The sequence below is a fragment of the Schistocerca serialis genome, chromosome 6, assembly GCF_023864345.2.
Source record: "Schistocerca serialis cubense isolate TAMUIC-IGC-003099 chromosome 6, iqSchSeri2.2, whole genome shotgun sequence".
Taxonomy (NCBI): Eukaryota; Metazoa; Arthropoda; class Insecta; order Orthoptera; family Acrididae; genus Schistocerca; species Schistocerca serialis.
Window position 1 is genome coordinate 425,189,228 of NC_064643.1, and position 25,670 is coordinate 425,214,897.

Genomic DNA, 25,670 nt, shown 5'->3' on the forward strand with positions numbered 1-25,670 from the left:
GAAGACTAACTTGTGAGTTAACAGATGAGCTTCACTAATTTGGGCTGTTATTAAGTACATACATAGGTGAGGATATTGGATATTTTAGCCAAATGGCAGCACTGTCCACACAAATACGTTGTACTGACCGCCAGTGTGTGCACTCCCTTAGGTCAACGATTGTATGAAGTCTGGCTGAAGGAAAGGGGCTAGTGTATATATAGTTGGTGTTCTACTGGGGAAGTATCTCCTAAAAATCAAACCCTTCATCAATTTATTTCAGGCCCAAATTCATTATTATCGTTACCCTATTTAACTTTAAAATTGGATAACAAGCACGAATAATTGATCAATGTGATTTTTAACAGCAAAATTAAAAACAAAAATCGAGAGTATTATAGCTGAAGTTAAGTATGACGCCCTGATAGTCTCATATAGATACGAAAATCATTTCACTTTAATTTCAGCTACCCAGTTTCAGCTACTGGTAAACATAGATTCAATGAACAACAAACAATAAACAAAATAGACAGAATGGACAACAAACAATGGACAGCACAGCTGAATGAATGTATGTGAATGAAAAACCAAAGTAAATAAAAATTGAATTGACAACAAGCAATGGACAACATAGATTGAATGGACAACGAACAATATGCAGCATAGGTAAATGAATGTAAGTGAACTGAAAAATCAAAGTACATAAAAACTGAATGGACAACAAACAATTGACCACATAGATTGAATGGAAAACAAAGAATGGGCATCATAGGAGAATGAATTTAAGTGATTGAAAAAAATCTAAGTAAGTAGAATTTGAATCTACAAGAAACAATGGATAACATAGATTCAATGGACAACTAACGATGGACAGCTTAGGTGAATGAATGAAAATTGGTAAATGGAGATTGATGAAAAAATGAAGACAACAAGAACTGGACAACAGTCTATTATTTTTTTTATATGTATTACATGGAGAACATAGAGCAGCCTGTAAATAAATGTGCTAAATATTGTGTAGTGAAGGACATTACCGAATATGGGAAAAAATCTTGATAAACCATGATCGATTGGTAAAAAGTGTATAAATAAGGATCGACTTAATAGATATTATTCAAACAAATACGTTAAGGATGGTGACACACTGAACACTATAGACGATATGGGGCAGTTACTAAGAAAGTGCACTAAATGTGACACAGTAAAATGTGTTACAGAATATGGGAAGAAATTAGGTAAACCTAGATTAATTTGTTAAAAATGTTTAGATAATAAATAGAATTTACATTGTTTTGCAAGAAATCATGGAAAGGTACCATCAATTTTTTGGGACTGTAGAAAATTAAGACCGTCAGAATATAAAAAAAAATATTACTCCAACCAAAAATAGAGTACTGAAATCTAGGTTTTTGGTGGTATCCTTCCCAGTTGTCTAACAGATCACATAAAAACAGCTATCCTGAGATGTATGTCTAGAATACGCTAACTAATTAAATTGTATATCGAACATAAATGTGAAACTTGAACTTCAATGGAGTCGATTGTAGATCTATTCAACAACAAGCTTACATACAACAATAAACAAGTGCTTTTGATTATTGATGAAAAAATAATCCTTCATTTTATGCAAATCAAGTTGCTGATCTTTTACGAAATTATGAGCTAGGAAAGCAATTCAAGCCTTCGTTAAATAAAAATATTGTAAACCATTTGAAAATTTGGAAGTCCTAAAATGGGACTCCCCAAATTCTATACAAATTGCAACAAAATTTACTAGCGAACTTGGTCTCTATTCTCTTGTTACGAAATACAAAATACATTTTGCAGGATTTTCAACTATGTTTTGAAAACCTTAAATGGAGTGGATTGTAGATCTATTCAACAACAAGTTTACATTAAGCAAGTGTTTATGATTATTGATGAAGAGAATAATCCATGGTTTAGCGAAAAGATGTAGCTGAGATTTTGAACTATAGAAACGAAAAAGATACCATAATTATGCATGTTGATTCAGAAGATGAAACAAGTTTTACCAATACTTGTGGGGTCGCATAATGATTGCTAAACAGACCCTATTCTTCAATGATTCTAGTCTTTATTCTTTAATTTTTGAAATCAAAAATGAAAGAAGCAAAACAATTTAAAAAATGGGTTACTCATGAAAGAAAATATTGTGAATACAAACTACAAATATCAGCTGCTGTTTATTTTTTTGCAAAACTAATAAAACAATGTTTCTCTTAAATGACAGCTTCTAACACAGTTGTCGCTAGGACATTTTCAGCTGACTTTAACACAGTTGTTGCTATGACAGTATCGTCAATGCTGAACATTTTTTAAATTCATTCGAGACAGAAATTATGACTTGGACTTGGGCTCTTGGTTCATTGACATATGGGTGCCTCTGTAGGAGGAGAAGTGCATCTTAATCACTAATGACATTCTTAGTTTTATTTATGACAACTGGGCTTATATTCCAGGGGAAAAACATTTGTTTATAATTCTAATTGGATACCACAATATTGATCTAAATTACAAGATTAGAGTTAAATTAGATAGAAATAAAACAACACCAAACAAGAATAAAGAGAGACTTGTGTTAGTTGTTTAATTTTTATGAATCTATTTTAGTTGTTTCGAACCTCTCTGGAATAATTATGTTATTCTCTTTAAAAAAGTCTATCATTAATGGATATTCGTAATCAATGGAAACTAAATTTGCTGTGTTCTTATGAATATAATAATATCCAAAATTATAACATAGAGGAATTTTATTTACATCTATGTACCTAAGCAATAACAGAACTCATTCCCTTTGTATAGTCTCCTTAGTTATATAGATAAATACATCTGTTTTCCAAGGTGCAACATCCTTAGGAATAATTAATTTCTCCATTTAACCTAATTAAATTTATTTATAACTTACTAAAAGTCTGTAGTAGTAAATGGAAGAAGACAGAAATGGTAAAATTATAGACTCATTTGTGAAGATTAAAATGTATTACCAAGATATGTGAGAAAAATTAAATAATTTGTTACATGAAGAATACTAAATAGAATGTTTAGCTTTAGTGTTACTTAAAAATGGTAGACCAAAAATTACAATTCACGAGAAGGAAAAGGATGCTTGTGTAGAATTTAAAGATTTAAATAAACAAATTAGAAGCAAATATATAAAAAGAAATTTTTCCACGGAAAGAAGTTGTAAAATAGCACAATGGTGGTCAAATTTACAGAAGACAGTTTTAAATTTCTATATATTTATAGGTAGCACTGTTTTGGTGCTACCCAAATTTTTATATATTTTTTATTCTAAGTATTGTTGGGATAAAAAGATTAAAGTTGTTTGGGGCCACCTCAGAGGTGGGTCAACTTACAATAGAAATCAGGCAATATTTATCACTATCTCTTGTGGTGAATGATTCATTCACACGAACAAAGAGTTAAACTAAGAAAAAATTTTTTGTTTGATGTACATCAATTAAATTCGAATTGACATTAAAAATGAACAGATTGACAAACCAAGTAACGGGCCAGTGGCTAATCAACAAACCGACTGACCAACTAACTAATCAATAAGATGACTGACCAGCTAATAAACAAAAAAAACATTAACCAAAACATTAAGAAATGTTCGTTAAACAAACGTTTGTCCATTGTTTGTTGTCCATTCACTCTATGTTGTCCAGTAGCTGAGACTGGATGGCTGAAAGTGAAGTGAAATTATTTTCGTACCTATATGAAAATATCAGGGAACATACTTAATTTTAGCTATAATATTTTCTATTTTTGTTTTTAATTCTGTTGTTCAAAATCACATTCATCAACTGGTCATGCTTGTTCTTCAATTTTAAAGTGAAGTAGTGTAAAGATAATAATGAAATATTAGCTACTGGCAACTGGCTAAACATTAAATTGCATATCATCTAGTAGCCTCTTATAAACACGTCTGAGCACGTTAACATTCAGTTTTAAAGACCAGTGTTTCTACTGTAGTTTTTCATGTAAGTGGTTTTATCATGTTATATAACTGGATCTTAGCTTGGCACTAGTTTTCAAGTATCATTAAGCCACCCTTTATTGGTAACAGTTTTCATTATATGCATTTGGTGGGAAATCCTTTATGGGAGTTTGAATTTCTGAAGTTTATCGGTGATTTTGTCTTCTTAATAAAGGAGAATAAAGCGAGGGGTACTAGTGCCCGGCAATGTTAAGTTTGTGATTGACTTTTTAACAAGTGCTCCTTTAACGGATTGAAATAGTAAGTTTATAAGGGTATTTTAGTGAAGAATGTTAAGTGTGACCATATTAATGTAATAACTGGTTTTAAGGAGTTTGATGAAGAGGCTATGTGAACTAACGATAATTGCTATGCTTCAGGTTACTATAAATGCCTGGCACATGTGGTTTTTTATAACTTTCTCTTAAGGGACTGTTTATTTGACTACTGAGTACGTTGGGTCTCTAACTATATTTGCAAGGCTTTATCTAGTGGCTTGTACACAATTTGTAATTGTCAAATTCCTTAAAAGGGTGTAATTTCAATAAACTGTCTTAATTATAAATTGTGACTACCAACTATGATTCCATCCTGCATACTCTTTTGTGGTATCTAAGATATGGTGGCTAAGTGTGGTAGGAAAAGAGACCCACGTACCACTTGGTACCAGAGACAGAAGGGTGGTGGTGGTGGGGGTGTTTGCTTTTCTTATCGTCTCCAATAGTTACCAGTCGTTGCTTAGTAACTTGCAAAATTGTCATTATTGTGTTTTGACACTTGTCTGCCTGTTTCAGGCAGTTACGTAACATGTGATTCCGAGCTTGTCCCAGCATAGCTTATTTACGGAAAGAGCAGTTGATATATGAATTCCGTGTGCGCGGGCTGCCGTTAGACGGAAATGTGTCTGATTTGGTGGCCAGGCTTCGTGCAGCGGTCGACACTCCAATTGCCCTACCGATAGACATAGTTAGCGAGGTAGGCGACTTGTTGTCGAATATCGAAACACTTTTGAGTGCTTTAGGTCGGCCAATTGAATTTGTGGCGTCTACCAACCAACGCATAAACAAATTTGCCGTGTGTTACATTATTGTAATTGTTTAAAGGATATCGCTTCAATCGACATCAGTGATGCAATGGGTGGTCTCAGCCATAAGTTGCTCGGTGTTGCCGGAGGTTTGAAGTGAAGCGCCGTAACGCTTGCTTTAAGCGCGGGAGGTTTAAGTACTAATTCTGAGACGGAAAATGTGAGTAAGGTCACACGCGTTAAGTGTAAGGAAGAATATTTGAGTTTATTTTCCAAGTTACCTAATCCAGTCATGAATGTCTTGAAAGATATATCTGTCTTGTATATCGAAACTCTGAGCCACATTCAATCCTCCCTTAGGTTGTTAGTCCGTCTCCAGATTCACGCTGATGCATTGCATGTTCCAGTGTCTGCCGTATTAGCATTATTATATCCTATGGCTAAGGGTGTGCTTAGTAGCATGACAGCCGAGGAATTGGAAGAACAGGGGCCTCAGTTCAGTTCCGTCAGCGTATTATTAATAGAAGGCTCTCGGCGCACATGCTCGTCGAATTAGAGCGGGAATGTTATTGGTAGGTCCAAGCGTGTAACGAAACCTTAGCGCAATATTTTGAGATGGTTCGCACGGCCGTAGTGGTGTTGTACCGTGTGTCCGACCTTGATTGTATCGAACATATGTTGGAAGGCATGCGGGTACAGGATCACGCCAGGTTGAACCTTGTACAGCCCCCTTGCTCTATGGAACAGTTTTAACATTTCGTTGATTCTATTCATGCTATTTCTTGGGCGGATGAACAGCGTTCCGCCGCACAAGGGAGAGTAATATCTGAGGCATGAAAGTGAAGCAACTCTATTAAGACAAGTTCTAATTCAGTAGTTCGACGTTGCTACTGTTGCCATTTGGTTGATCATTTTGTAAGGGATTGGGATTCTCCGGTACTTAGGAGCCCTCGATCAAATAGCTGACGCCAGAGAATGGGGAAAGGGGGTGAGCTTACAAACTGGCCAGTGAATTGTAAAGACATTCAGGAGACACAAGTTCCAGCGCTCACTTTTGTCTGTTCTAGGGTAGGACAAGACCCAGTGTGTGCATTGCTGGATTCGGGTAATTGAAAATGGCTGTATGGGACCTAACTTCTGAGGTCATAAGTCCCCTAGACTTAGCATTACTTAAACCTAAGGACATAACACACATCCATGCCCAAGGCAGGATTCGAACTTGCGACCGCAGCAGCAGCGCGGTTCCGGACTGAAGTTCATTTAACCACTCGGCCGATTCGGGTAGTTCCGTATCCTTAGTTCATTATGACTGGTAGATATAAAATAGACATTTGTGCAGGTTTTTGTCCCCGTAATCTCCGGCTCAGAGATGTCGGGTCGCCGTTGACTGAGAGATACCAATAGTAGGGGTGGTGCGGGGATGGTTGCACATCGATAAATTCTCATGGCCTCCTAAATTTTTCATAGCTAAGAATTTTAGGGTCCCTTTGTTGATCGGGTGTGATTTTACCCGTATTCCGGTTTGGTATTCGATTATACCGGGAATATCTTTTATTTTAAGTTAGCGCCTCAGCACCGTCTCTCTTTGTGTCCCTGCCAGCAGTCTTGTGCAGGGAATGCAGGGAATGTGAGCTATGTGTGCAATGTGCAGGTTGACACGGATTGTCTTACGGTGCATCAAGTGCCGGCTCTGAACCAGGTCTTAGAGCTTTATCCTGAGGTCTAATCGAATAAGCTGGGGGAGACAGAGATTCTTAAGTATGACATACAATTAACTGATAATATACCCATCCGTCAGGCCCCTTATAGGCTGTCTCAACCGAAGATGAATATTTTGAGAACCCAAATCGGTAAGAGTGGGTGATTAGACCATCAACTTCGCCCTATTCCTTGCCTGCATTTCTAGTGCCCAAAGACCGGTGTAGAGATTTTCGTATGGTAGTTGATTACGGGAGGCTTAACAAAAAGGTGGTGTTGGAGTCAGTTCCCTTGCTCGATTTGAACAATTGCTTTACCTGGTTTGCAGGTGCTAATGTGTTCACCATCTCAGATCTCAATTAGGCATGTTACCAGATCCCCCTTGCCGAGTCATTCAAGCCTATGGCAGCGTTTTGCACAGATTGGAATTTATTTAAATTCAACCTGGTCCATTTTTCGTTGGCCACTAGTGCGGCTGTGTTGTCTCGTTTGTTGGATGTGGTGTTAGGGGACCTGAAGTTCGTCCTTGTCTACAGGTGTTTAGATGACGTAGTTATCTACAGTCGAACCTTTGAGGAACAGCTTGTTCACCTGGAACAGGTTTTTCTGAGGTTGCGTTCAGCTGGCCTCACCGTCAAACCATCTAAGATCACCTTGTGTAAACCCCAGATTTCTTTCTTAGGCAATTTGGTACCTACAAGGATAGAACTAAGGCCTTACGGGATTTTCTGTCTCCCCAGAATAAGAAAGATGTCTCTCGCTTCATTGGCATTACAATTTCTTCCTTGAATTCATTGTCAATTTCGCCCATCTTGCAGCCCTGCTTAATGGTCTTCGGAAGGAGAATAGCGATTTTGTATGGGGAGAACATCAGCGGCGAGCCTTCTCCCAGATTAAGACTGCAGTTACTAATCCCCCGTTGTTAGCTGTGCCGGAATTTAATAGTACGTTTGTGGTACAGACCTACGCCCGTCGTACCGGGGTAGCGGCAGTTTTACTTCAAGAACATGAAGGGGAGAGGCGACCTATAGCTTATGCCTCACGGCGACTGACTGTTCCCGAATCCAACTATCCTGTATATGAATTAGAGGTCCTGGCTGTTGTTTTTACATTGGAAAAGTTTTGTTTCTATTTGGAGTATAAAGAATTGCTATTAGAGACGGACAACCAAGCATTAAGTTGGGTTTTGGCAAGGCCGATGAAGACTGGCCGAACTGCACGATGGGGAGTCCGTATATCTGCCTTTCGTTTTCAAGTCAGTCATATTAAAAACTCGGATAATGTAACTGCCGATGTTCTGAGTCGAATGATTACACCCGACCCCCAGGAAGGTCAGGAGCAAGACGAACAGGACATTAGTGTGCGGACGATTTTGTCCCACCTTCCTAACTTGTTTGGTGGGCTTAAGGAGAAGAAGGCGCAGGACCCGTGTTGTGGTCCGATCCGAGAAAGAGTCATGGCTGGGGTTTCGGTGACCGGGTTATTGCCTCCAACAAGGGATGCTGTGTAAGCATGGTAGTCGAGATCATCAATGAAAGGTGTGTTTGCCAACTTAGTTGGTACCGATGGTTTTCCGGTATTATCACGATTCTGTTTTTGGCGGCCGTTTGGGCCTGTGTAAGACCTTGACCACGCTTCGCGAATCTAAGATATGGTGGGTAAGTGTGGTACGAAAGGGAAGCACGTCCACACGGAGCGCGTCCATATCTCATTACTGACTTCTAGTATTATCAAAAAGTGTATGGACCTGAAGATGACGTTGTCACAACGTTGAAACTAGTGGCCAAAATAAAATCTACACTCTAAATACAGGTGGAGGAATTTCTTCAAGCCGGCCGGAGTGGCCGAGCGGTTGAAGGCGCTACAGTCTGGAACCGCACGACCGCTACGGTCGCAGGTTCGAATCCTGCCTCGGGCATGGATGTGTGTGATGTCCTTAGGTTAGTTAGGTTTAAGTAGTTCTAAGTTCTAGGGGACTTATGACCACAGCAGTTGAGTCCCATAGTGCTCAGAGCCATTTGAGCCATTTTGAATTTCTTCATTTTTAATATCGGTTCTAAGTGTGGAGGAGGCGGGGATCAACTCGTCACGACAGGAACACCCCAGCACTGGGTTGGGTTACGGAAATTGAAGAAAAACTTTCTGTATTTTGGTTTGCGAGCAACTGCACAACGGCGTTCATAAAGCAACAGCCAAAAATCGAGGATACTTTTGTCGCCAACAGCAAACAAGTAGTGAGCTGCGAGTGAAAAAATCCACTTTACAAAGTAGCGTGCTAAGCAATCAAACAACTGTCGTTAATTTTATCCTCTAGATGACAAGGCTAAATCGTTTTTCCGATTTTACTATTAAACGGGGATCTACCAGGTGAATAGATTCAAGGTGTAACACCTGGGTTCTTAATCTCACCACCATATAGGTGGTTGCAAACAGTAGATTACACCACTAGCGACCTTCCTTTGTCAGTTCATATTTAGCACTCAAGACTGTTCATTCCATTCAACGGATCCTGTAGTTGTTCTCCATCTTCACTGAGGACAGCAGTGTCATCAGTGAACCTTATCATAGACATCCTTTCACCCTGAATTTTAATTATACTCCATGAACTTACTTTTATTTCCATCACTGCTTGTTCGATTTATAAATTGGACAGGGGTGTCGAAAGACTGCAACCCTGTCGTATTCCTATTAAATTCGTGCAACGTTTTCCGTCTTACTATTTTATTGTTTCCTTTTGGTTCTTGTCATACTGTATTTCACACAGGTTTTCTTGTAGTTTACTCCAATTTTTCTTACCATTTCGAACATCTTCCACCATTTCACATTGCTCAATGCACTTTATAGACCGGCAAATCCTAAGGTTTTGGATTTTCTTCATTCTTGGTTTCATTATCAAGCTCACACGTAGAACTTCCTCTCCACTGTCTTTGCCTTTCTTAAAGCCAAACTGATCGTCATCTAACATTTTCTCAATTTTGTTTTCCAATACTCTTATTACTGTTCTCGTCATTAGATTGTATTTTTTTGCACACATATTTCCCTTGGTGCTGAGTGTATGATATTATTCTGTAAGTGTGATTTTACTTCTCCGGTATTATATATTCTACAAATAAACTTGAATAGTCGCTTGTTTGTCACTTTGCCCCCAGTAACTTCAGAAATTTCAGGGAATTATAATGTATCTCCTCCACCTTTTTAAAAATTTTATTATACTACCGGATCCCCTAAGTCTTCCTTAGCAACTTCAGGTTTTTATTTTATCAAGTCATCAGAAAATTCCTTCCCTTCTTCAGTCAAACATAGAGGCCTTCAATCAACAATACAGGCCTTCAATCAACAACACAGGCCTTCAATCAGCCATAAAGGCCTTGAGTCAACCAGAGAGGACTTCAGTCCACCATGGAAGTCTTTAATCAACCATTGTGGTCACCCATCCGTTCTTTCCGGTTGGTTTGACAGTGGGATTCCCATTGCGTTCTTAATGTTAACACCCTTGCTTTTAATTTCACGGAAGGGTTTTTTGACTTTTCTGTCAGCTGAGCCAGCCTTTCCAACGATCATTTCTTTTTCAGTTTCTTCACATTTTTCGAGCAGCCCTTTCGCAACGGCTGCTCTACATTAGCTATTTATTTCTCTTGTGAGTAATTTGTATTGCTGAATTTTCTTTCCGTAAATTTTTTTTTACTTTCTCATTTCGTCAATCAGTTCAAGTACCAGATAGTTATAATTAAACTGATGGCGTTCCGAGTGCTGCAGTGCGGCTGTGTGCATTACAAGACGCTGAAATATTGTAGTTAAGTTCAGTAATGAGTGTGCTCACGGAGGATGCTGAAAAAAATATTTTCACCATCTGCCATCATGTGAAGACACGGCGCAGTAGGCAGTCAGAATATGTTTTGGATGCAGGAAAACAAATACACGATAATTGTGGTTCTGGTGCTTTTACTAGGATTGGGTCACAAGTTATTACACATTTTCAATATGGTCTCCAGACTCAGCCACATGTTGCACCAGTAACACGACATCGCCAACAGCTGCTCGAAACATATGCTCTGTAACCAGAGCTATATGTCGTCGTGTGCTGTCCTTCAGATGAGGATGAGGCTAAACATATCTTTCACAGACACGACCTTTCAGTTATCCTCACAGCCAGATGTCACATAGATTTAGGTAGGTGCTTGTGAAAGACCACATGTTTTTAAATTGCCTAGAGATGTTGCGATCATAGCCGCAGGTACATTGAAGCAAACTTTTCACCTGGGAAACGTCGTGTGGTGGCACACACCTTGCATGAAAACAGTGTGTCATCTAGCAAAGCTGGAATCGTGTGTTGCACAGGGAGGTCTCCACAACGTGCGGATGCCACTGCATACCTAAGAGGCGCTCGAAGAAAAACAGACCGAAAATGAAGAAACTTGTGACACCTCATCACACAGTCACGTAAGCTCAGTGCAGTGGATGCTCCTGTACAACATGTGGATTCCAGCCCGGCGTGCGGCAGTTACGTGCATTAACGGAACCGTGTACAGTGAAATCGGCCTCTTCTGTCCAAATAATAGTCCCCTACCAAATGCCGCTCATTTCCAAGCGTGTAATTTGCTGCAGATTTCGAATCATGTAAGGATACAAGTGTAAAATGTGCCGCAAAATCTTCTGAACTGTTGAGCAGGAACGAGACAACTCCCGTGACACAGCTTTGGTACTGGCTGTAGAACCTGAGACACTTGCTGCACAGTCAGCTATAGCTACAGCAATTTCATCAACAATTGCCAAGGAAATGGACCGCCTCCCTCTCCCTACTGCACCACCTGATTCACAAGCTTCTTCATATTTATTCATCTTGTTCTTTAGCCCATTTACTAACATGGTGCTGCTTCCCAGTAATTTCAGTCGGTGATATTTCCTCAATGCAGCGTTGGTATTACTGCCGTTCTGACAAATCAACTTTACCAGCAGTGCGCAGTCTTTTTTCTCAATATACATTATATTTAGCACTTTAAATTTGAACTTTCTTAACACTTTATGCCATCAGTCGCTTCACAATAGAAAACAACACGCTTCGCCAGGTGACAAAAAACATTTTGACGTCAAAATAGCAAACATTTTATATTATGACTTCTAACAGCGCCATTTCCTCACCTGGTGGCAAAAAAGGAAACAATTATCTATTTGAGCATTTCCGGGAGTGCACCAATTAAAGAACATACATATTATGTTTCAACTTCCTGTGTTGTATGCAGCCCACACCGCAGCGCTGGTAAAACAGGCAGTTCAGTTACAACTACCCGGTAACTCTTACGTTAGCCGTCTGTCTTTGCAGGTCCCTTCCTAGAACCCATATTTGTCCTAAAACTCTAGTTCGATCCTCGGTCCGGCACAAAGTATTAATCTTCCAAGAAGTTTTATCAGCGCACATTCTGCGGCAGAACGAAAATCTCATTCAGGAAACATCCCCCAGGATACGGCAGCCATGTCTACCAAATGCCGTTTCCTCTAGCAGTGCTTGTTCTGCAAAGTTTCGCAGCAGAGCTTCTGTGTAGTTTTGAAGATACGAGACGAGATACTGGCGAGAGTATAGCTGTGAAAACGGGTCGCGAAACGTGCTTGGGCAGCTCAGATTAGTAAGCCTTCAGCGGCGCAGCAGTTCGGACGGTGTTTACGTCCCTGCAGCACGTTTGTGCCGGATGTGTTTACGTGTGTAGCGGTGTGCCGCGGTAATACATTGAACCAATCATGGCCATATTGTTTCGCAAATCGACACTGAAATTTAGTTTTGGTAACGAATGTGTTAGACCGAAGGCTTACGAGATAGAATCTTTTTTACGGGTCCTGGTAAAAATCGAACCTGACGATCTTGTTGGAATACACTTATCCACAGTCAGCAGCGTGTTCTATGTCATGCTCATCCATGAAACGGCATGTGACGAACTACAACTCCGACACCGACAAGGACTTCGTTTCTGTCATTCGTATGTGAATGTTGGAGCTGTTACACCTGAACACTCCGGTGTAGGACTACGAACGATCCACGTCTTTGAGCTTCCATGCGAAGTGCCAGTGGAACTGGTAACAGACGCCCTGCGTCCTTACGGAACGGTCCTATTCCATGTGGCTAAAAAATGGGAGGGCTTCAAAACGTATCCTGTCCTCAGTGGCGTCAGACATATACGGATTGGACTCCGAAAACACGTTCCGTCATACTTGTACATCGCTGGTTGTAGGACGATTGTCATCTACGACAGAAGGGACACATACGTTCTAAGTGTACTCAATGGAGGTTGTTACAGCTGCCACGGGATGATCCACCACTCCGATATGCTCCCTATGACCTATGTCGCCGCCGGCCGCGGTGGCCGTGCGGTTCTAGCGCTGCAGTCCGGAACCGCGGGGCTGCTACGGTCGCAGGTTCGAATCCTGCCTCGGGCATGGATGAGTGTGATGTCCTTAGGTTAGTTAGGTTTAAGTAGTTCTAAGTTCTAGGGGACTGATGACCTCAGATGTTAAGTCCCATAGTGCTCAGAGCCATTTGAACCATTTGAACCTATGTCGCCGTATTAAGCGATGACATAGGCCGCGAGACAGATGCGTACCGTACCATACTGACAGAGGCAGATCGTGGCGAGCCATGGAAGGACGACGTCGCGCTGGACTGCCTGCAGCTGCCACAAGACGCGCTCTCTTCGGTGCCGCTTGCGGTCGCATCAGATAAGGCACTTACAGACGTTGATAATCCGACGGCGCACGATTCCGACGTTTCCCACGAACATCCATGATCACCAAAACGCCGGAAGAAGCGGTGCCTCACGGTAGAGAACGACCAACCAGATCCAACAGGCAATGCTGAGGCGTTTTCGGGTACAGAGCAGACGATCGTGGGTACAGAAGAACTGCCTAGAGTGGATGCAAGGGTGGCCAGTGGGACGGTGACACGACCTTCCGGTGACGATGCTCCATAAACAGCGGAGAGCTGAATCGACGGCAGCAGGCTACTGAAGAGACTATGACGCCTGCAACGGTGGGACTGGTCAGACGACCCACCCCGGTGGAGTACAGATGATGCTGGAGCAACAGCCCCCACACACTCTCCCAGTGTAAGACCGGAAGAGTGCACGGAATAACGGCTGACCATATGGCGGGACAGCCTGCGGACGAAAGAATTAGCGACTGTAACGTGCCCGATCTAAGTTAACAGCGATGCAACAAGCTTATCGGATAGGGTCGGTAAACATCAATAGCACTAGGACGCCGGTAGAAATCAAGATGCTCAGTTACATGACAAAGGCTGCAGATTTAGATATAGCGTTGTTGCAGGAAATTCGTTGCTTCTGGCCACGGACTTTTACGGTTATTTTATTTACGGTTTTTACGGCCGAGACCATAAGGGGAATACGATTGATCAATATATATGCACCGTCAGGCATGGATAAGAGAAGGGACAGAGGAGATATTTAAGCCCATGGGGTTAAACCGTCGTTCCGGGGACGATACGATGCTTGCATATTTGGCGGAGATTTTAATTGTGTGCTCCACAGAAAAGACCAACATCGTAACTATACTGCTACCCAAGAGCTTCTGGATCTGGTCAACGGGATGGAATTAGTTGATACATGGGACCTGAAGTATCGCACCCAACTAGGATATACACTTTTACAAGCCACTCCGCGAACCTTTAGGATCGGATCTACGTTTCAAGCGACGTCGACGTCGACGGTGGACGCAGAAATCTGGGCGACTGAGTTTACAGACCATGAGGCGTATATTTGTACGGTTAACCTCGCTAGACAGCAGGTATGGAGACGGAGGGGTGATTGGAAAATGAACGTCTCCCACTTGCGTGATGCAGAATGCCGACGCTTGGTGGAGGACACGTGGCATGGCTGCCTCCGACGATGAAACTTTTATGGTTCTGTCATACAGTGGTGGGTCGAGTGCATGAAGTCAGCTTTACAGAGTCGTTAATAGGTTATGGAGAGGACGTTTCCCGATGGGAGCGCACGACCACTGAATTTTAGTTTACGGCCCTCCGTGAACTGTTCGCTCAATCACCTGCAACAAACGTCAGGCGGCCGTCCACCCAGTCAAGGCGAAGCTGGTACAACTAGCGGCGCTAAGAATGGCGGGTACCATGATATGCGCGAGGTGGCAGGACTGCCTGCCCAACGAAGTTCCCTCGATGCGTTATGTGATAAAGGAAAGAAGACGAAGGACGTTTATTCATGAGATCGATCTCGACGATGGCGGTCGTTTTTCAACACAAAAGGGCATACTACAGGCGCTCACTGATCACTTTAGCAGATTGTATGCGAGCGATGGGGAGGGCCAGATGGAGCTGGGAAACGTCCTGAAACAGATCCCAGACGCGATGCGTGTGAACGGGGAAGCTGACGTGTTATCCGATATTACGTGTGAGGAGCTGGAGGAAGCGATTACATGAGGTGACTCCAACAAATTCCCAGGTTCAGACGGATTCCCGATGGAACTTTACCGTGCCTTTGTGACCATAATGAGACCGATGGGGTTATACATGTTTAATGAGCTTCTGCGGCAAGAAGTACCGTTTCCCATAAAATTCACGGGAGGGCTCATGCCACGTGGTAGCAAACAACCTTGTGGTTATCACCCCTTGACCTGCCTTAATAGTGACTACAAGACTTTTATGCACATACTGGGCTGCCGTTATCAAAACGTCGCTGGCTGATCGAATACATGCCGCTCGGACTTGTCTTGGAATCATCAGTAATATCCACACAGCCTTGGAAGACCATCGTGACGTCCTCACCCTAGCGGCTGCATGCCGCCACCGGGAGGGTGGCGGGGGGTGGTGGTGGTGGCACTGCTTGCTGTAGATTTTGATCAAGCTTTTGAGCGAGTGAATCGTGTGTGCCTCGCAGCGGTGATGAATAGGATGGGTGTGAGCCGTGGCGGCTCATATCGATAGTGCCACTGTGGTGGTTTATCTTTACTGCCACGGTCAGGGCGGTAAGCAGCACTCTCTGTGGCCTACGCGAGGAGTAACGATGCGAGGTCCTAGGGGTGTGCTCCGGGACGTCGTGGAAGACGGTTGTCGGTTGACGCAGCAAGTGTGGGAACGGGCCTATCGCATGGAGATATACAAGTTGACTCTGAACGGAAGGCGCCGTAGCAAGCAGCGGGAAGCGGGCGTCCTGTAATCTGTGTGAAGGAATAACGATTTTTGCATTGGATGTCCTAGTGGTTCCCGAGAGTTGTCGTGGTTGCTTTCGGAGAAGAGAATTGGTAAGAGCTTGTGTCTACGCTCTTTTCCGTACGATGTTGCTGCCTGCCGTGATAAACGTGTGAAAATCAGGCGCTTGTACTGACTATACGGGAACTGATGTAAAATTACATTTGTGATTTAGTCTCACTTGTACTGTGACAATTTAGAGGCGAAAACTGTGGTGGTCATTAGGTTTGGTTCTTTGCTGTGCAACTAAGGGTGTCAGTTATTTGGGGTAACTGAGGGAGCACCATTATGTTGGTCTAAGTGATACGTTCTCCACGTTTTGTCTATGGCTTTGCGAATCGAAATCGTGGGGGAGTACACGTGTGAGTAATTTACTATTGTATTGATGGTTATGTTGTAAAGACTGTTCTCAGGTGTGTTAAATCACGCCCTGATTTGTAGCCAATCTAAGCAGAAGTTATCATTGCTACTTGCTTATGTGCTACTGTTCTTATGATTGGCGTTGTTTGTCTTTTGATTGTGGGTGTGTTCACGTTTAAAAAATAATTACGACTACTATTCATAAGGGTTGTCTAGTAAGGAAATTGCTTAAGCTTTTGTCATGTGCTGGTCTGTTTGCCTATCACACTGGCTTTCTATACAGTAATTGAAGAAATGTGTATGGTGGTTCAAGATTGTAGGCTGACTAGTATTTGAGCTGTTGTTGAGCTTAAGGGCGAGATCAGTATCCCGCAAACCCGCACGCTGTGCGTGGTTAAATGTTCCGCTATTGGGGAGCCGGCTCTCTGTTCTTGGATTGTGTAAGCATACGTGATGAGTGCATCGCTGTAGTTTCTCGTGTGCTAAATTGCGGGGTGTCGGTGCCGTCCTAGGGCTAGACTTGTGATGTATGTTATGTTGAAAGGGAATTAACTGTACCAAACTTAAGAGAGCTTTTAGTTTATTTTAGGTCTGTACATGGAATGATGTTGATACTTTGTCGATTGCGACGATAACTTCTTGTTGTGGCAGATCCTCTGAGGGACTTGTATTGTACTGTTGCAGTGCAGTCCATCTGAAACGTGCTGCTTAAAACTTGAGACAGCAGCTCTCTGATGTAATATATTACTGCTTAATCTTAAATGTCTTGGATGTAATATGGTTGTTAAGTATTATGTAATTTTGATCGCTGGTTGCTTAAAGGAAGTATTTCGTTTTAAAATATGTTCTCGGTCAGAGCCTATTTAAATACGATTTTAACTGATCATTCAAATTTTCTAGTCCTACTTTCTTAAAAGGCCTTCGGATAAATGATTGTTATTTGCCTGTTTAAATGTTTGAGTGACTTAAAGGAAAAGAATATTATTTTGTAATTTGTATCGATTGTTCCTTTTGGGTAATACCTGACTTATGTGTTCAATAAATGTGTCTAGTGAATGGTGATGCACTGTTCTATTGATAGCCGACCCCTTCCACTCCGCAGCCTATTGAGCTGCTTTGTGTCGAAATTGTGTTCAAAACACCCTCTGACCTGACACCTCAGGGGTGTCTCGCAATTATTGGCCACTGCCGTTATGCGGCTGTATCACGGCGGCAGATCAGCGATGGCGATCAACGGAGTGAGAACAGAGTACTTTAAAATCTTAAGATCAGTCAGGCAGGGTTGCCCCTTGTCGATCCTCCTACATGCGATCGCCTTAGAACCGTGCCACGCAGGCGTTCGTCGCCGTCTTACCGGGATCTCCCTGAGGCATCTATCATCGAATGTAGAGCATACAATGTGTTCCCCGTCGAAAATGAGGAGTAAATCTGATCAGCACTGGTCTGGCTACAGACATATGGGGTGGCACCTCGCATCGAGGTCAACTTCCGAAAATCTCAATTCATGCATGTGATGCATGGACTAGATGGCTTAACAATTCTTAGAATGGTACCATGTAATTTATTACTACCTAACTCATGAGAATATAATTTATATAATGCAAATGTCAAAGATAAATAGAAAAAGGAAAATGTAACACAGTGAGCGTGGTTAGGAATAATTTGTAATATATAGATAGAAGTGTTACGCTGTATTTGGATGAATAATATAGTCTAAGTAGCATTTTAGTTAATAATGGCCTATTTCTACCTACTTCAGATGAGAAGATCTCGGTACAACCTCGAGATATTCTCATATGAAATGGTTTGTGCTAATGTATGTTTACACAGATTATACAGACTAAATGCTGATTGAGCACTTCATACATGGAATACATGAATTTTAACTACACATGAGAAATACTCTTACGTTTGTAACTTGTTAGTTGAAACACAACATAGTTCATTGCCACTTGAATGCATTATTCCTTCAATAACTTAATACATTTCTGATATATAAAATTCATTGATTATAGCTGTGAACAGAGATGAGAATATACTTCTGTCTGCACACAACCAGCCAGCCGATGTGGCCTAGCGGTTCTGGGCGCTTCAGTCTGGAACCACGTGACCGCTATGGTCGCAGGTTCAAATCCTGCCTCGGGCAAGGATGTGTGTTATGTCCTTAGGTTAGTTAGGTTTAAGTAGTTCTAAGTTCTAGGGGACTGACGACCACAGATGTTAAGTCCCATAGCGCTCTGAGCCAATTGAACCATTTTGCACACAACAAGACGAGCAATACATTACTGCTTGTGTGTAGTATGCTTTAAACCCTAAGCAGGATGTCATTGGGGAGGAGGAGTCTCGGAATAAAAGTTCTTCGAGCCTTTTCCTCCAAAACGACATTACCTTATTACTACAGCCTTAGTATGTGGTGCCGGTGTTTATTTGTTTTGTGATTGTTGTGTTGCTTGTGACTGTGTTGTTGCATGCAGTGTCTTGCATTGTTGGTTTTGGTCCCTTACATGTTTATCCCTTCTGAGTCATGATCACTTAGTGTTCCTTCCTCGGTTTCGGAATCTGTGGTCATGGTTTTGTGTGTTTGTGCTTGTCTACACCTTCTTCCATATGGATTTTGGCGGTTGTATTCTTCGTCCGATACAATATCGGCTACGCTATTTATTGTGTTCCAGTCATCGGGAATACGTATTATTCTGGCGATGTCATTGTCATTCCGTATAGGTCTTACTTGTGCTAGCGTGTTGCACAACAGTGTGACATTTTCTGGTGTCCCAGTTTCTCCGCATACGAATATTTCATCGTTGTACCGGATACGGCCCGTGGCCTGTCAGGAAATGGACCATTCCCCGGCTTGGGTCGACATGTTTCAGTTGTAGTCTTTCGTGTACATCAGGAAAGAAAGAATGTACTTGGCGACCCTTGTCGGATGCATCTCGCTCTCTCTGCCATGTTTAAATCCGCCATTGTTTCATTTGTGTTTTGTTCATAATGTTGGTTCCCACAATTTCGGTGACTTTATAGACCCTCTCCGTCTTAAGCCAGTAAAGTGCCGGTCTATAATGTATTGTTATGTCTATAGGGCAGGTCCCCATCACAACGCAAAGCCCCCATCTCGTGGTCGTGCGGTAGCGTTCTCGCTTCCCACGCCTGGGTTCGTTTCCCGGCGTGGTCAGGGATTTTCTCTGCCTCGTGATGGCTGGGTGTTGTGTGCCGTCCTTAGGTTAGTTAGGTTTAAGTAGTTCTAAGTTCTAGGGGACTGACGACCATAGATGTTAAGTCCCGTGGTGCTCAGAGCCATTTGAACCATTTGAACAACGCAAAGTGCCTCTAGTGACGTGGTGTGGAAGGCTCCGCTCATTCTGTGGAGTACACTACGTTGACCTCATCTTGCAATTGTCTTTTAGTCTGTATGCTCAGTCTGTGAGCCCAAGCACTTACGGCGAGACATTCGATAGATTCAAATATCGCAATGTGGTAGGTCTTTATCGTCTTAAGCACTATGGGACTTAAAATCTGATGTCATCGGTCCCGTAGACGTAGAACTACTTAAACCTAACTAACCTAAGGACATCACACACATCCATGCCCGTGGCAGGATTCGAACCTGCAACCGTAGCAGTAGCACAGTTCCGGACCTAAGCTCCTAGAACCTCTCGGCCACAGCCGCTGGTTGCATGGACTAGAAGCAGGAACGGAAGGACCCTTATCTGCCGTGGAAATCTTCAGATATTTGGGTATCACCTTCCATAAGAAGACGGCGCGAATGGCTGCGGGCAACTACCGACGACTGTTGCTCAGAATCTGCACGTCAGTGCGACTAAACGCCCTACGGTCGATGGATCGCTGCAGCGAGTGTCACACGTCAACTTCTATCTCGCTCCCATGATATGCCACCGGACACACCTTCCCCCATTGACGCACACGATGAGTATGTGGATTTAGACGGCTTTTGGTTGCTATGTAAGCCTGGGACAGCTTAACCTCCCAGCTCGAGAAGGGGGCGTTGGTTTAGTGAACGTGCACAAGAAGCCGCTTGCCATTTATATTAATTCTATTCTAAAACGATGGCGCAGCAGGAATCACTCGCATCCAGAGACGAAGAACTAGTACCAACATCGCCTCTTGCCCCGGTCAGTGTAGGCCACATATTGCCCCCGATAACCTTTGTGCACAAGTTCATAGTTGAACACAGCTACGCTCGATGCCGTTTATCGACGCCCCGACAGTCGACGTCGCAGGACGTGTACCATCTGCTTCTTCGACATACCGCCCAGAACAGGCTGTTGCCCACGGTACACCACCCCCACCTACCTACAACAGTCAGGTCAACATGGTACATTGTAGTGAACCGGAAATACCCAACGAATGACAAAAAGTACGCAATACATTTGGTAGATTTGCCCATGTGTCCGCAGAGCTGCATGCTGGATACGTCCACCATCGACTGCTCTGCGGCGAGGCGTTCGCTGTCTGGACTCTAGCAAGGAAGATAATAGCGTTCATGCAGCGCATTATGTATAGCAATATCCTCCAACATAAATTTTTTTTTTCAGAGGAAACGTATCTTCAGCGTCATAAGACGAACGCAGTGGCGTGGATCACAGGTATGACGATCTATTACATATGTAGAGTCACAGGTCTGAACGCACTGGACGTACTGGATTACTGGCAATACGTGCAAGATTGCCACACAAAACTGTTACGACATCGAAGGTACAAGGACTGATATGCAAATTTCCTAGTAACGGTTTTTGCGGACCCGCCATATACTTGGGGTGTACCAGGTGCGCAAAAATGAGCGTCGGTGCTGTCGTTTTGGAACCGACCAAGTAAAGTGATCAGCTAATGGAAACTACGCGAGTACGCGACCCAGGAAGAGCAAACACTTGCACAGTTAGCAATGGAATGTTTCTTTGAATTTTGTTTTAATATCTATAAATACTATTTTGAAGTGCCCCGCTTTCACTTTGTTGTTATTACTTGCTGCATGCTAGGACGGCAGCGAGGTTCTTTCCAGGACAGTTAAAAGAGAAAAGAAAGAAGGTGGTAGAGCAATTGCCCGTGAAAGGCAAGGCATAGGATCCTGGTTGAGTCTCGGCCCGACACACAGTTTTAAACTGCCAGGGAGTTTGATATCAGCGCATACTCAACTGCAGACTGTAACTCTCATTCTGAATATATGTCTTTCCGATATCCGTGGTTTCCTTTCTGGAGATGCCCACCCCTCTTCAGCTGCAGTGCCTACTATGATATTCCTTACCGCAGTATCGACATACTTTCTGAATCATCCCACTACCATACAAACTTATTCTGCCTGACGATTCTCTTAAACTTCAGTCTGCTCCTCATCACTGTCAAATTATGGCCTGTGTCTAGATCTGCTCCTGTGTTTGTCTTATAATCCAATATAAGAATTAGGAATTTCTATCTGACCAAGATTTAATCTTGCAGGACTCCTCCTGTCACCGCATCTCTCCCTAGTGTACCTCCTGCTCCTGTGATTCTTGAACTGAATATCCTCTCTTACCACCTGAAACTAGCGACAGAGCTTACTTAATGACTCGCCTTCTCGTTTATACTACCAATTCTGGGTTCTGCAACAATCTCTCCTTCGACTGCTTCCGCTAAAACCGTGTTACAGTCCCCATGATTAAATCCCTTCACGTACTGAATTATCCATTCAGCAACTTCAGAATTTTGAAGTTTCCGCCCTATTTATTATTTCGTCAACATGTCTCACACTAATTACGGATGTGGTACCGGTAGATATGCAGTACTCAATACCTTGTGTCTTTTCTAAATTGAGGGAGGAAATATTGGCAGAAAATCTTTCAGTGATACTTTTAAGAACATTGTTTAACCTCTCTTCCCTTTTCGTATTTATGCTCGGATTGGTTACAGTTCTAGTGTCATCTGCAGAAAGGAGTTATTTTGGTTGTTATATTTTAAACAGAAGATTGTTTATGTATATGAGAAACAACCTAAATTTGACCCTTCGGGAATTCCCGTATGTGATTTCAGTCATAATAATATCCCCAAACTACATTGGTTGAATTAGTAATGGTAGGATAGTGTGAGGTCTCGGAATCCATGAAAGTAATTTATGGTTTTTGTTTTATACTTTCTTATTTATAACCCTCATGGTATACCAGGCACTGTACAAATATTGAGGTTAACCAGTGCGCACTCATCTTTCGTCCTCCATATTTTGTAATGGTAGCTCACCTAGCATGAATGCATCACGAACACGTGGGAATTTTTAGCCTAATGACATCAGTAATTAAATCCCAGCATGTGTGTGCTCGTGTGAATAGGATTACTAGTGGATTTGACACCTGTTTTCCTATCACTCCTCCCACTATTATGCCCGTTCTTTAACAGCAAGGCTTTAGATACAAACATCTACCTTGGCAGTTGTCTCCAACGTGTATTTCCTTTTTGTGCAGTTTTGATCTGGACTTGTTTTTAAGTAAGCGACCTGTGCTAGCAGCTGCACGTATTGCTCTGTGGACAATTTTCGTTTTCGGTCCTGTTTTTAATACCAGATTCAAATTTTCATACGCAGGAAGTATCTATCAAACCATTTAGTACCTTGCTGTCACCACTCGTGTGTTTTACCGTATGATGTATACATATGGACTATTTGGCTTTAAAGGCACATTTGTAGCCATAGCATGTAAATCTATTTTTTAAATCAGAGAACCCTGTTTAACAAAGCATGAAAACCAATGCACGTTACCTTGTGCGCGGTCGCATGTGATCGATGGTGAGACACAGAAAAGATATCTGGTCTTTTGTTAATTACTGCTTCTGTTATCTGTTCTGGAATGGAGTCGAGGTAGAGCATCGTGCGTTAGATTGGCCGCTCTAATTTAAACTTTTTAATTTTATTAAAAGTCACTGCATACTGCAGGGCGCATACTCGCGCATACTAGTAATTATATAAGGACATATCCACTGCGCACGGACGAGATACCGACGTGCGGATAATCAGCATATCACTAGTGATTAATATTGTATTCCCAATGTAAGTAGCATAGTGCACTTAAGTAATTGTAGTTATGGTTAACGCTATTGTGATTTCATTATTTGTTTAATTTATGATCGTAAAATTTCAACATTATATGTAAACTGTATTTTCAGTTTTTATCTAATTTTAGCTCAGAAATAACGTGGCCCACCAACCTCCTTCTTATGGTGACGAAATTCTCAAAGTGTATGTCCGATGCCACCTTATCATGGTTTAAATATATTCACAGATTTTTAAATATTTCCATCCATCTAAATTCAGTAAAAAAAACTAAAATAATATAATTAATCATATATATATATATATATATATATATATATATATATATATATAATTTTTCACAGTGCCGACACGTTGGCCAGGACGCTATTTGTGAGCTAATAATTTTTTTTTTGTTTCATGTTTCACAAGAAGGAGTGGAAAGAATATTAAATCCAGAAAGCATAGTGGAAAATCTGGTCACACTGTGACAACAATCGCCACAACAGAGAAGGTAGGACAGACTTATCATGTCTATTGCATCTGACTCTGCCGCAATCTTTCATTAACTCGCGATATATAGTGAAGTTTTGCAAAAGTTAAAAAAAAAAGAAGTGATTTTTACTACTGAGTGTGATTTTTTTCAAAATTTTATTCAGATTTTCAAAGTACGACAATAATTATTGCAATATGGCCCATACACAGCTTAGTAGAGACAACATAGCGTGTAGATAGATCGTCAATAATAGATCAGCTCTATGCATTGTTTGAATAACCGTTACATACAAGCTAAACATTGTAGATACTCATTTGCTGTAGAGACGAGTTTAAAAATATTTCACGCATTTACTTTACTGAATTTTCAAAAAATTTTTATTACATTTTTGGTATTGATATGGTCACGACTCGTAGTATAGCAAATAGAATGGATAACATAACCGGTTCGCCTACAGCAAGTTCCGTATCCAACGAAGAAGCACAGAATCAAATTACGCTTGCTCAAAACACTAATGCTGAAACTAGTTAAACAGTAAATGAAATACAGAACCCAAAAATGTAGCCGTAGCAACAGACAGTAACATAGAGTCGCAAGATATGGAAACTGAATCACAAGCAGTAAATTCTCACGATTTATCGGGAGCAGATATTGTTCAAACAGTAAATTTCTCACAATTTATCAATGCAGTCATGCAACAGTTTCAGCAGATGAATACAGTTTTCAGAACAATGACAAACAGTTCACGGAAAAATTCCAGGAAATAAACAAAAAACTTGACGGTAACGAAGCTAAATTAATCAAAATTGGTCCTGACTTAAACAGAAGGATCGATGAAATGGACACGAAGTTTTCGAAACTAATAGTTTTAGCAAAACATAATGAAACCAAAATCAATGTTCTTGAAACCAGTGTCAAACAGTTAAGTAGCACATGTGACATCGTGACGACAAAAGTAGAAAGTGCGTCACTACTCATGATGACATCACGAAGCGTGTCACACAAGTAGAGACAGATTTAGAAACCACGACAAAGACAATTGACCAGACAGTCAAATTAGAGACAGACAGACGATTTTCTAAAATTAATGAAGAATTTCATGAGTGGATTGACAGAAAAGACAAACATCTTGACGAATGCGTTAGGACAAACCTACTGGCAGTAGACAAACAGACTGTAGATGAATATGTTGTAACGAAAGCGAGCAAAGTACCTGATGCCGCACACGGAAGAATATGTGTAAACCAACGTGTCAGTACAGACAATACAGATCACAGTGAAAGTTACATTCAAACTCACAACCGACATAAATTGTCGAAACGTAACAGACATAAGGGAGAGACTTATTGAGACAACTCAGACAGATGGAAATACAGAAAAGTAGAACAATATCGATATTTCGGAAATTATTCTGACCCACAGTCTTCTTGTCCTGAAATGTATGAGAGACGAAGGACGAGAAGAGGAAACATAGACCAATCTGACAGACATCAAGAAAGTTTTATAAAACACCGAACCTTTCAACCTTTTACTTCAGACAAGAAAACGATTCACCCTGTAGTTTTCATGAAAGCTTTCAAAGGCGCATTTCCTCGCACGTGGAGTGAGCGGAGGAAAATTAATTTTGCAGTATCATATATACAAGGAAAAGCAGCTATTTGGGCCTATAATGAGGTAGACACATGCCAAACTTTTCAGCAATTCGAAAATGCTTCCCTGTCAAAATTCTGGTCACATACCGTGCAGGAATAAATAAGGAGACAGATCGTAGAAACCGAATCATTTATTCCAAAGTACGGAAATCTCAGATGTTACTTTGAGAAGTATATAAATATGACGCATTTCTTGTTAGAACCTGTCGCGTCTAGAGATCTGCTCCGTTCGTTGAAAGCACGTTTACCG